Raw genomic sequence first — 12,554 nt, 5'->3', positions numbered from 1 at the left:
TTTCTTTTAGAGAATCACTTCACTAGAGGTACTGTAGACAAAACTTTATTCTTTAGAAATGTTAATGGCTCTAGTATACTTGTTCAAATTTATATAGATGACATTATTTTTGGCTCTACAGATGAAAAACTTTGTAAAAAGTTTGCCAAATTGATGCAAAGTAAGTATGAAATGAGCATGATGGGAGAACTAACTTACTTTCTTAGTTTGCAAGTTAAGCAAGTTAGTGATGGAATATTCATTAGTCAAACTAAATACATTTATGATATTTTAAAGAAATTTGATCTAATGGATTGCACATCTGTAAAAACTCCCATGGCCACTACAACTAAGCTTGAATTAAACATTACTGAAAAGTCTGTGGATATTCAAGTTATAGGGGCATGGTTGGTTCACTTCTGTACTTAACAGCTAGTAGGTCAGATATAATGTTTGCTACATATCTTTGTGCTAGATTTCAGGCTGATCCTAGAGAATCTCACTTAGTAGCTATTAAGAGAATTTTGAGATATCTCAAGGGAACACCAAAACTTGGCATTTGGTACCCTAGAGATTCTGATTTTGATCTAACTGGCTATTCAGATGCAGATTATACAGGTTGTAGAATTGATAGAAAAAGTACAACAGGAACCTGTCAATTTCTAGGAAACAAGTTTGTGTCCTGGTTCAGTAAAAAGCAAAATTCAGTTTCTACTTCTATAGCTGAAGCTGAGTATATTGCTGTTGGCAGTTGCTGTGCACAGATTTTGTGAACGAGAAACCAATTGCTAGACTATGGTCTGTAAGTGGAAAGAATTCCCGTTTTCTGTGATAACACAAGTGCAATTGCCATCACTGAAAATCCAGTACAACATTCAAGAAAAAAACACATAGACATCAAGTTTCACTTCATAAGGGAACATGTCATGAATGGCACTGTGGAACTACATTTTGTTCCAAGTGAAAAGCAGCTTGTAGATTAATTTACCAAGCCACTGGACGAATCCACCTTTTCAAGGTTGGTAAGTGAGTTAGGTATGCTAAATTACTCTTGAATCTTTATAGATATTTTGCAAGTTGTAATGCAGCCAGAAATTTAATTGATTTTTCAGTCTTGGATGAAATTTTGGCTAAGTCAAAATTTATATCCCGACGGATGATCATTATCCGTTGAGTTTGATCATCCGTCGGAATACAATTTGTTGAATAAAATCAATTATTTTTCTGGAATATTTTATGTCTCGACGGATAACTGATTTATCCTCATCCGTCGAATTGTCTTATTTTTAGCCGTTGATTCTCTGAACATTATCCATCGAGTATACTTACAATTTGTAAGCATAACACGACAGATAATTGATGGAGTTTTTACAGTTTATTTTTAAACGGCTATTTTGGGCAATTCTTATTGGTCACTTTATTTTACTTTATTATTTTTGACAGTTATTTTTGAGAGAGTATAAAAGCATAATTCATTTTCATTGCTTTTCTTTTATCATTCTCAAATCATATGCTCTAACTTCTCTCTTTCTAAAAAGCACTTACTCTCTCTCTCTCTGCAAGTTTTTACTCTCTAACAATGGCACCAGTCGTCAAGATAATGTCTCAAACTGGATTTATCTATGAGAAGAACAACTTCACTGCTCTTGTGAACAAGGGGATTCAACAGTCTGGCGACTACCACAAGATGATGGATTTTGTGAAGAACTGCAAACTCAACTATGCCATGCTGGAATCACCCACCATATACTGTGAAGTTGTTGAAGAGATGTGGACGACTGCAACATACAACTTAGCTGATAAGACTATCACTTTCACTATTAAAGGTAAGGAATTCTGTGTTAATAGTGACATTATTAAATTTTTTTTCAAAATTCCTGATAATACTGTAACTTCACCACACACAGACACTGACATTGTTAATATGCTTAACTCCATGGGCTATGCACTCTCTACTTCTAAATTAAGTGAAATTAGGAGGTTGGGTCTTAGGAAGGAGTGGAGTTATTTATGTGATGTAGTAACTAAGGTATTTTCTGGTAAAATCAATAATTTTGATTCAGTTAATATCTCTATGCTTAATATGCTTTACATGCTTGTAACTGATAAATTTTTCAACTTTAGTGATCTTGTTATAATTGAGTTGGGGTTTAAGTTAGGGGAGCTAAATAAGAGGGGTAAAAATGTTTACTATCTAGATTTTTAATGATGATTGCTAACCACCTCTCTGAGGATATTGTGCTTGAGAACCCAACCAACAAATTAGATAGTTGGGTTCAAGAAAGGAGAATCATTGCAGATTTGAACAGGGAAAACCATCACAAAGAGGTGTCACTCTTCTATTTTCCTGTTATGGAGGCACCGCAGGTAAGTGAGGTAAGTTCATCTGTCTCTACTCTTCCAGTCTCACACACTTCTTTGCATTCTAGTGTAGCTATAACACCTATGTCATTGACCCAACAGTTGCCTACCCAAGCTGCCAAACCCAAAATTTCAAAAACCAAGACAAAGAAAGCCCCCTCTGGTGTCTCTCAAAAGATGCCAGTTGTAAAATCCAACAAACCAAAATAGGGGAGTGTGAAGGTGGGTAAGAAAGGTGAGGGACAGGGTGAACATCAAAGAAACCCTAAGGATAAGGTTGGAGAGGTGAGTGTTTCCCAGCCTAGCCACACTGTAGTTTCCCAACAAACTGCAGTGCTTAATAAGGATATAAGCTCATTGCTAGTTATATCCTCCCAAAAGGATGTGACTATTGAACAAAGCTCTCAACCAAGAGCACAGGCCAAAAGGGTAAGGGACACAAGCTCACCCCAAACCTATACTAGAAAGAAGAAACTAAAGACCCTTGGGGATGCACAGGGTTCACACACTGTGCAAACTGGTGCTAAAGACACAGTCACTGCACCTTCTCAAAGTCAGTTTGATGTGTCTCCAATAAATGTGGAGTCACAACCAAAATCTCTAACAATTGAAGCCCCTGAAACACCAAACTCTCCCACACACTCCTTGGATGTTGACATGATAAACACATCACTTCCAAATTCTCCATCTTTAACTCTCTTGGAGAAGCCAAAAATCCAAGAAAGTGAGCATCATCTTTTAGATGATTTGTTGGCTCACTTGCCATTTCTTTCTGAGACTGTTGAGACATTTGTGCCAAAATTTTCATCAATCTGTACAGAGTCTACAATAGTCTCCACTCCAAACTCATTTATTTCTACTCTCTCGATGGATATTGTTCATCCGTTGAGTAGTGATTGTATCCCAACGGATAAGCTTAACAGCAGTTATCCGTCGGATAGTCAAACTGCTAACCCGACAGATATCCCTTATCCGTCGAGTGTCTCTGCACAGCTTCAAATTTCATCAATTATTACAAGTGCAGAAGATTTAGTGGTAGTGCAATCACTCCTAGGATTGAGGGAAGGGAGTGAAATGAGTGAGAGTCTGGGTTGCTCCCAGGAAAAAGGAGAGGAAAAGAGTGAACAAATATAATCCATTTTTTCAGGATTGGCAAAAGTGAGTGTGAGGAGTCCCACCTTAGATGGTAAAGGTGAGGGTGTGAGGGTGGGGAGCCAAGGTGAGACCTTGATGCAACAAAAGAGAGATCAAGAGAGAAATGCAGGTACAGGAGTGATAAGGGTGGAAACCATTGCAAGTGAGTTAATGCGTGTCAATGATACCGAAAGGAAAAGGCTATTTCAGCAAGAATATCAAGTTGTTATAGATTCCATTTCCCTGGATGATGAGACATTTACTGACCCTGTGACAGCTTACCAAACTCTACCCATACAGGGCAATGAGGAGGCTGAAGGATTGCTGAACTTGGCGCATATAACACAATCTTTATAAAGAGTAAATGATGCAATCACTGCTATGCCTTCCAACATTGGCAGTGATTTGGAATTGAATGAGACTTCTTTTGGGAATGATGGTGATGATTATGAGGAAGATAGCATGGACATAGGGGGAGATGCAGATATTCCTGCCTGGATGCTCACAAAAGAATGCTCCTACTCACATCTCCAATCAACACTTTTCAAGCTGATTCATTGTAACACCCCCAGATCCGGGGTCGAGGATCCGGGTCGTCACGGTCTTTCTTTCCACAATATCACTTCACTTAATTAATAATAATAACCTTATGCTGTGACCCCACACTAACACACACCACAACCCGTTATAGTCTCAGAGATGAAATTTAAATAAGTACAAGTCTTTGAATCCACAATTTAAAAGTTATTACAACCCAAAATGATTACTTGATAAATTTACAGTTAATTGCCATTATCTGCCACAAGTTATAATTATACATAATTGATTCACAAAAGTAGATGGTCTGATCTACAATAGATCTACCTCTGCAGCTATAGCAGCTACAACATCAACGGGAAGACGCGGGACGCTTCCCACGCGCTTGCGCTGGGTCTGCTGGAGTCTGGCCATCTTTCCTAACTGTTGTTGTGTGATGAAGAAATAAAGCAAGGGTGAGCAGCAAGCCCACCAAAATAATATGTATAATGATTTACAATATATGAGCCTACTCATAATACTCATGAAAGTCTTGGTCAAAAGAAATGAACCAAGTTTGATATCTTAATGCGATGAAGTCGCAAAATATTCAGTATATATACATATATACTTTTCAAAATATTGGAAGTCCTCTTCCATGCATAATATACACAAAATCCCAGTGTATAACTGTATATATAAAAAAAATATCGTTGCAAGGTGATCTCATACATCTAACCTTGTCTCAACGTTTTTCTGAAAATCTTTGTCATTCATAAGACAATTATTAACTAGATATAAGTTTAAAAGATGAGGTTACCAAATACCCCAATATACTTATATCTTTCCCAATACTACTTGAACTACCACCGTTCAAGTTATAATCAGTTTCAAAAGTTCATCACATAGATGAGACTACAAGACAAGATTTGAATAGATTATTGAATGAAAAAGTTATGAGATACTTTATTTAGTCCCGATATATATATATCCACATATATATATCTCTAAAACATTTCCTGGAACCTCTGTTATGTAAAGTATGAACAGAGTTGCAATATCCAATGAATTTGGAAGGAAAAGAAAACCTTTGGCATAAACCAGATATCTTGCTAATCAGGCAAAGATACCCATAAGTAACCTTTTCTACTAGTAGATGGACGAATTCCCCACTGGTCATCACCCTGGCCGCATTAGGACCTATGCTGGACTGCCACTCAGCCACTTATGCATTTGATGGACTCCCACTGAGCCACTTACACTATCATGGACGCCCACTGAGCCCATGTTGCTTATGCCGACTCAATAGATGGACTTACTTCCCGAACGTTGGGTAAGTAATCAATTCATTTACCAAAACTGCAACCTTGTTGCGAATATAAAATACACCACAGAGCCGGATTCCCCAGGTTTTGAACGAGTATTTAAATCCCCTTTAAAAGGAAGATCTTAAATAAAAAAATGAGTTTTGGGATCCGCTCTAACTTTTAAAAATCATTTTGAAGACTCGAAAACACTTTAAAGAGTGTTTGGAGTAAAGCTGATTTAATGAAGTAAATCAGTCCCCAGAATATTTAGAAAATGACTGAATATTATTATTTAAATAATATTCCCATAAAGAATAATCTTTTATAAAAATAATTGAAGTAGAAGTTTTAAAACTTATACTTGAAACGAGTATTAAATAACCAAAGGTATACTTATATGAAAGTATTATCTTTAATTGAATAATCGAAAATATGTTTGATTATTAACACCTTATTCTTTAATAAAATAAAGAATATATTTCAGCAAATAATCGGAGTCATAGATCCTCAAATGAATATTCAAATAATATTCATTAAATAATATAAACTGAGTCATAAGCCTTCGAATGAATATTCAAATAATATTCAGATCAATAAATAAAAGGAGTCATACGCCTTCGAATAATATTCAAAATAATATTCAGATAAATAAATAAAAGGAGTCATACGCCTTCGAATAATATTCAAAATAATATTCATTAATAAAGTAAAAGGAGTCATAAGTCCTCGAATGAATATTCAAAATAATATTCAATAATAAAATAAAGTTAAAGTTATCGAATAAACCTTATTCGATTAATAGTTTTAAAAACTATATCCATATATATATATAAATAAATATATATATATATAATATACTCGGGAACATCGACTCCCGGTTTAGAAATATGTTCACCTTTTATCCCCTATACTAAGGGTATACGCAACTACTTGCTTATTTCTAGCATAGGTATTATGCAACTATAAGCATTGAAATCAACAGATAGATAACCAGATTACGAAACAGACATGCATATATACCATATTAGCATGCTCCAATATATCGCAAAATTTGCTAATAACAATCATGCAATATCACAAGATAATGCATATACATATATTTACATCACAGCAACAGTATAACGGGTAGAAAACTTGCCTGAGCGACTGGGGGTTACGAATGGCTCGGGACGAGTCTGGTAACCTATAAGCAACAAGTAAGTTGGAATTAAACCAAAGTCACTTGTAAATCTATACTTTAACTAACTTAGACTCTAACGCTCGTTTTGCGCTCACTGATTCGCTTAAGTCACTCGGGTACCCTCGGCTCCACCATTTTTAATAATTTAACCTTTACGAGTTTTAAAGCGATTCCTTCGCGAGTGTCTTACCAACTGCCTAACACACTTACCATAAATGTTTCATACATTAATTAACCCTTTTTGGTCTTTAACCTATGTTTCAAAGTAAGGCGAGGGAAAAAGTTTCGTTCGCGAAACGCCGTTACTTGAAACGGTCGTTTCTCCTAAACCGTGCATCGGAATCGAACGTACTACATATCAAAACGAAGCTCGTAACATGAGCTATCTAAACATGGCAGTGGTCATAATCTAGAAGGGGGTTCTCGGGTCCTAATGCTATGCACAAAAACAGTCCAAAGAAAATCGGACGTTACGACGGCTATGTTTACGCGATTACCAATATTTATACCACTCCAATTCTTTACCAATTCACTACAAACCACCCAACCATCATCAATACATCAAACACAACTTATATCAAGGCAAAGTCAGTCCATAATCTCAAGGTTTTCCAACTTATTCAACCACAAACATGATCTACTAACCATAACTTAAGATTCATTAACCATTAACCAAGATTCATATCCAAAATCACCACAAATCCAACCAAACTATCTAACATACATGGATCTTGCTATACATACATGGATATTTCTATATATACATTAATCCATCCATGAACTCATCAAAACTCAAAGTTCAAACTATAAGTTAAAGGTGAAAGTTGTTTATACCTCCTTGAAGCTTCCTAACACAACCCAAGAGCTTTGAATGCCTAAAAGAACCTTGATCCTTGCTTGTATAACCTTAATCTTTCATAAAAATTCAAGAAAACTAAAGTTATTTCTTGAAGGTTACTATTCACCATCTTCTTCCTTGATTTATTGGAAGAGATTGTGAAGGAATTAGGAGCTTAAACTTATAGCATATCCATATCTATGTACAAGGAAGCTTAGATAATTACCTTGTGATTTAACAATGCTTGGAACTTGATTTTTGAAATTCTTGCCCTTGAAAAAGATGAAAAGCCGAGAGCAAGATGATGAGAATGAAATGATTTTGTGTTTTTTGATTTGTTTGGCTTAGCTTGGTTGTTTTTTGTTTTATTTTTGGTTAATTACCTTAATAACCTTATATTTGTGTGGTTATAAACCAACCACACCTCCTCCTTCCCTATGTCATGCTTACATCACATTGCTATGTCATCCTCCCTTCCTTGTCCTCTTCTCATTGGTTGGGTGACATCACTTCCTCTAATCCCTTTGCTTAACTTCCTAATTGTTTGCCTAATGACCGCTGATCTGTTATATGGTTCGCTTAACTTTCGTTTTCGTTTATCGTTTGAAGGATCATACCCGGGATTTTATTACTTAGGTTCCCTTAACCTTTCTCAATACATTATATTCCTTTTTATGATCCTCTATCATAATCCTTTAATTTAAATCCTTTTTATCCTGTTACCTTATACTCAATTCTTTCCGCATCTAAGGTATTTCCGGGAAAAATCAAAGTGTTCGGATTTGGATTCTGACGATCTTTACATACACTTATATCCCATATAAAGTACTAATAAAATCTCAGAATATCCATATCAGAACCCCTACATAGTGTGGCATGAAAAGTTTTCTCATTCAGCAAAAACACTATTCATAAGGGTTTCAAAAATTTCCAAAAATTGGGGTTATTACAGTCTCCCCTCCTTAAAAGGATTCCGTCCCGGAATCAGATAGAAAACAAATGGGGATACTTTCTTAGCATTACACTTTCTAACTCTCGAGTCAATTTTCCCACATTGTGGTTCTACCACCAAACTCTGCCTAGTTTGATAATCCTTCTCCTAAGCACTTGTTCCTTTTCACTCTATAACCCTTCCTGGTTGCTCCATATAGGTTACGTCGGGTTGCATATCTATGCGCTCATATGCCTCTATTTATCTGGCATCTGAATTACACTTCCTTAACATTGATACGTGAAACACGTTACGACCTGCTACATGTTCGGGGTTAGGGCTAGCTCATATGCTAACTTCCCAAACGTCTTAATATATCCAAGGGTCCAACAAATTGTAGACTTAGCTTTCCTTTCTTTCCGAACCTCATCAATCCTTTCCAAGGGATACCTATAACATTACTAGGTCCCCTATTTCATACTCTTTATCCTTTCGTGTCAAATCAACATACTTATCATGTCCATCTTGGGCTACTACCAGCCGTCCTCTGATTAGATCTATCATATCCTTGGTCCTTTGGACTACTGCGGGTCCGAGCATCTTGCGCTCTACTACTTCATCCTAACATAAGGGAGATCGACATTGTCTTCCCTCAATGATCTCATAAGGCGACATCTCGATAATGACATATGATCTATTGTCGTAAGATAACTCAATCCGAATTAAGTGATCATTCCAAATTCTTTCAAGTCTATTGCACAGACTCTCATTATTGCTTTTAACATTAGAGCTTCTGCTTCTCAATACCCATTCTTTTCCAGTTCGTAATCGCTACTACCTTCCGTTCCTAATATTATACTGGTTATACTTTTGCTTGTTAGCGTTCTATAACCTTTTAATAATCACGTCAACCTTAGTATCACGAATGTGTTCCCATTCCGCATACTACCACCACTTTATTACTCCTTTTTCAGTTGTTTCTATTTTCCAAAATTTGATCAATCATATAGAAGTAAAGGAATTTGTTGAGAGATCACTATGATCATGAACACTTGTTATATCGCATAGTTAGTACAGAAGGTGGCCAGCCTTTAGTACTTGACAAGCAATTAAACAACATGTGGTATCCTACTAGGCTTCTATCACAAAGATAGATAGTCATTCGGCAATACCTCCCCTTTTGGAAGGGTTGTTCTTCTCAGCTTACATGAAATGAAAAGAAGAGAAAAGAACGAACTGAAGAGAATTGTATATATGAAAAAAATATACTGCCATAAAATATCTGGCTTGGAACCTACCTCTGAACTATAGAGGTTTGTCATAGGAGAACAAAACATATACGTATTTATATCAGCATCAAGCATTATAGCCTCGTATTTCCCATGCCTAAATATTTTCGCTATCCCGTCCATCATTCTATGGACCCACACTCTTCCTTGAGCTTATACATAATCACCTTTGAAACTCCCTCGACATCAAAAATCAAATCTGGGATCTCATTCTAGACATCATCGTTACTTGAATTCTATGCTTGCACCGCAACCTTCCTCGTATAATAATACGACTCTCTATTGATAAGAAAGAATAATAATTCACCAGGTAGATACTCTACTTAATTAGTCTATCAATGATAACTTATACACTACCACGACCCGATTAGTGGTACTCAATCTCAACACCCATTCCAATACAACTCTCACGGTTGTAATCAGCTCATTACTCACAGAATCATTGCTGCCTTACTATGGTCCACCACTGACCTACTGTAGTCATTCATTTTCCATGAAGTCTTAATAGCTAACCATACGGAGTCTATCCATGTCGTATCAAATCATTCTAAGGAGGTAACATAATCACCACTCCTGATTTATGAAGAACACTCCTGATCCTGACATACATACATGACATGAAGCAAATAAAAGTGCAGAAGAGTTTCAATCGAAGCAACGATAGCAGGTTAATACCATTCTTAATCATACGCCCTAAATAGAAGAATTAACTCAAGGGTTCATCTAGTCCTTTTTGAAACATGGTCCTGGCTTATCTCAAGATAGTACCTCCTAAGATAGATAGCCCGTTCCTGGCGATTACACGAATTAAACCTTTACCAACTACTATTACGGTTGGGTATTGCACAGTCATCAGAAGGAATGTCAATCTTCCAAACCATAATTCAACCTTCACATTTTTAACCATCATCACTGTTTTCTTTTGGCACACGCGCCTATAATTATCCACTTACCTTTAAAGTGTCGGCCACCTCTTTGGCCTTTCCTGATAGTAAAATTTCCTTACAGTCAATGTCTTTTTAACCACCTCCAAATAAATTTTCTACCTTATTTCCGATCACTGCTTGAGTGAAGATGTTTTCCTTAAAATCTGATGAGTAAAAAAAATCACCATTTTTCCATAAGTTATTGCCTCAGTCTTTAGAGGTTAATCACTGTCACGACTGACTCTCAATCATACTTAGAACATCTTTTTATCTTAAGTCCTAATTGCCCTGAATAATTTCGACCTTTACTGGTTCGATCCATACTTTCTCGTGGTTTAACACGTACCTCACTTGGCATCAATATAATTACGTCATATTTCCTTTATCAACATTTTTATTCTTGAGAATTTCGAATATTTCCTTTCTCCTTGTAAAACCTCTAAGGTTATCCTTCAATCGTTCCTCCTGTATTCCCTAGATACAGGGCATATCACAATACCATTTACTAATAGTAGAACCATTGTCTATATACTTCTGCAAAATTTCTCCACTGATTCTTAAAGGTTGTTGTTACTTTAACCCTTTCCCAATCATACTGTCAAAACTCATACTGTCCCTATTAAGGGTGACATGCCAACCTTTATGCAGTCCCCTAGGATTCATTTTAAGTTACCAATGTTCTATCCTTAATTCCACCTTTAAAAGGTACCTGCATCCTTCCATGGATAAATCAAGTCATATATCCCTGATAAGGGTGTCTTATTCAATCATTCCCACCTCGATAGTATATGTCTAATTTCACAATAACATTTGTATTCAAAATGGGGTCAATCAATATGGCCTCCAAAAGATAACAACGGTTATCCGCTTGTCTTGCCTAATTTGGTAACGATAACAAGGATGTTCTGGAAGATATTGGTCATGTTCAACGTGAACTTCTTCTTAATAATTCCTCATTTACTTTTGTTGTTTATCTCAACAGTCACCTCAATGTTGGGATATCTTTCATACCTGGCATCTCCCTTTCTGGGTATCATGCCACCGGTCTTACACTTCCCATTTTTGAAGGTCACTTCCTTCATCCAATTTTCCTAGTTTCTTACTTCCTTGTCTCCTCAGTCTATCCGCGTCTCATTGTTTATCCTTCGAACTATCTCAATGTTTCCTCGAATCCTCCCAACTTAAAGGGGGGTACAATATATGTATCTCTTATGCCTTCAACCATCAATTTTAACTCATGGTGGATCACCCTCATCCTGACGAATGCATACTTTTCTATTTCTATTGCTACGAGTCGTTAGGGTTTCCTCGTACCCAACTCCCTTATCATACCTCAAACTCTATTGCCGTTATATTCCTTTCCACTTCAATTTCTTTTTTTTTTTTTTGCCTTCTCTTATCATTATTTCATGAACCAACACAACATAAGCATTGATTTCAAACATCCCGTCATTCTGGATTCGTGTCTTCAGAACGAATCTTGATAACTTTTACAACTTAGATTCATAATTCGTCATACTCGTCTGCCTTTGTTCTGGCTCTAAAGCTTTTACACTATCTCCATAACCTTGGGAAGTACTTTCCCGAAAATAATTGTCTGAACTTAAATCAGTTTATTATAATCTCTTGCTCTGTGCCTTCCTTGGTCTTTCACCAGCGGGTGGTCTCTCTCTTAGGAGGGTAAGTGACAAAAACAGTCCTTTGTGGTTCGTCAATCATTTAGAATCTCAAATGATTCCTCTATTTCCTTTAGCCAGGCTCTTGCCTCCACTGGGTCAGCTTGTTCCTTGGAACTCTGAGAGCTTAGCGACTTAAAGGTCATGAAAGAATTTTCTACCGCATTGTTTCCTCAAGGTGGTGGTTAGGGATAATAGTCTAAGTTCTTTTTAGGCAGGTCCATGAATTTCCGTATAGGAGTACCGTCTCGGGTCTCCTTATCTCGCTCGACTTTTGTTTTCTCCGTCTAAATATTTCTTCCTACTCCCCATACTTGGGGTTATCTTATACGTTAAAATCCTCATTTTCCACTTCATTATGTTATGGGTTCCTTCTATCTTGATGGCGTCCTCCCTGACTATCACATTCAGGGTTTG

The sequence above is a fragment of the Apium graveolens genome, chromosome 10 (assembly GCF_009905375.1).
Source record: "Apium graveolens cultivar Ventura chromosome 10, ASM990537v1, whole genome shotgun sequence".
NCBI lineage: Eukaryota > Viridiplantae > Streptophyta > Magnoliopsida > Apiales > Apiaceae > Apium > Apium graveolens.
This window is presented reverse-complemented; position numbering follows the sequence as displayed.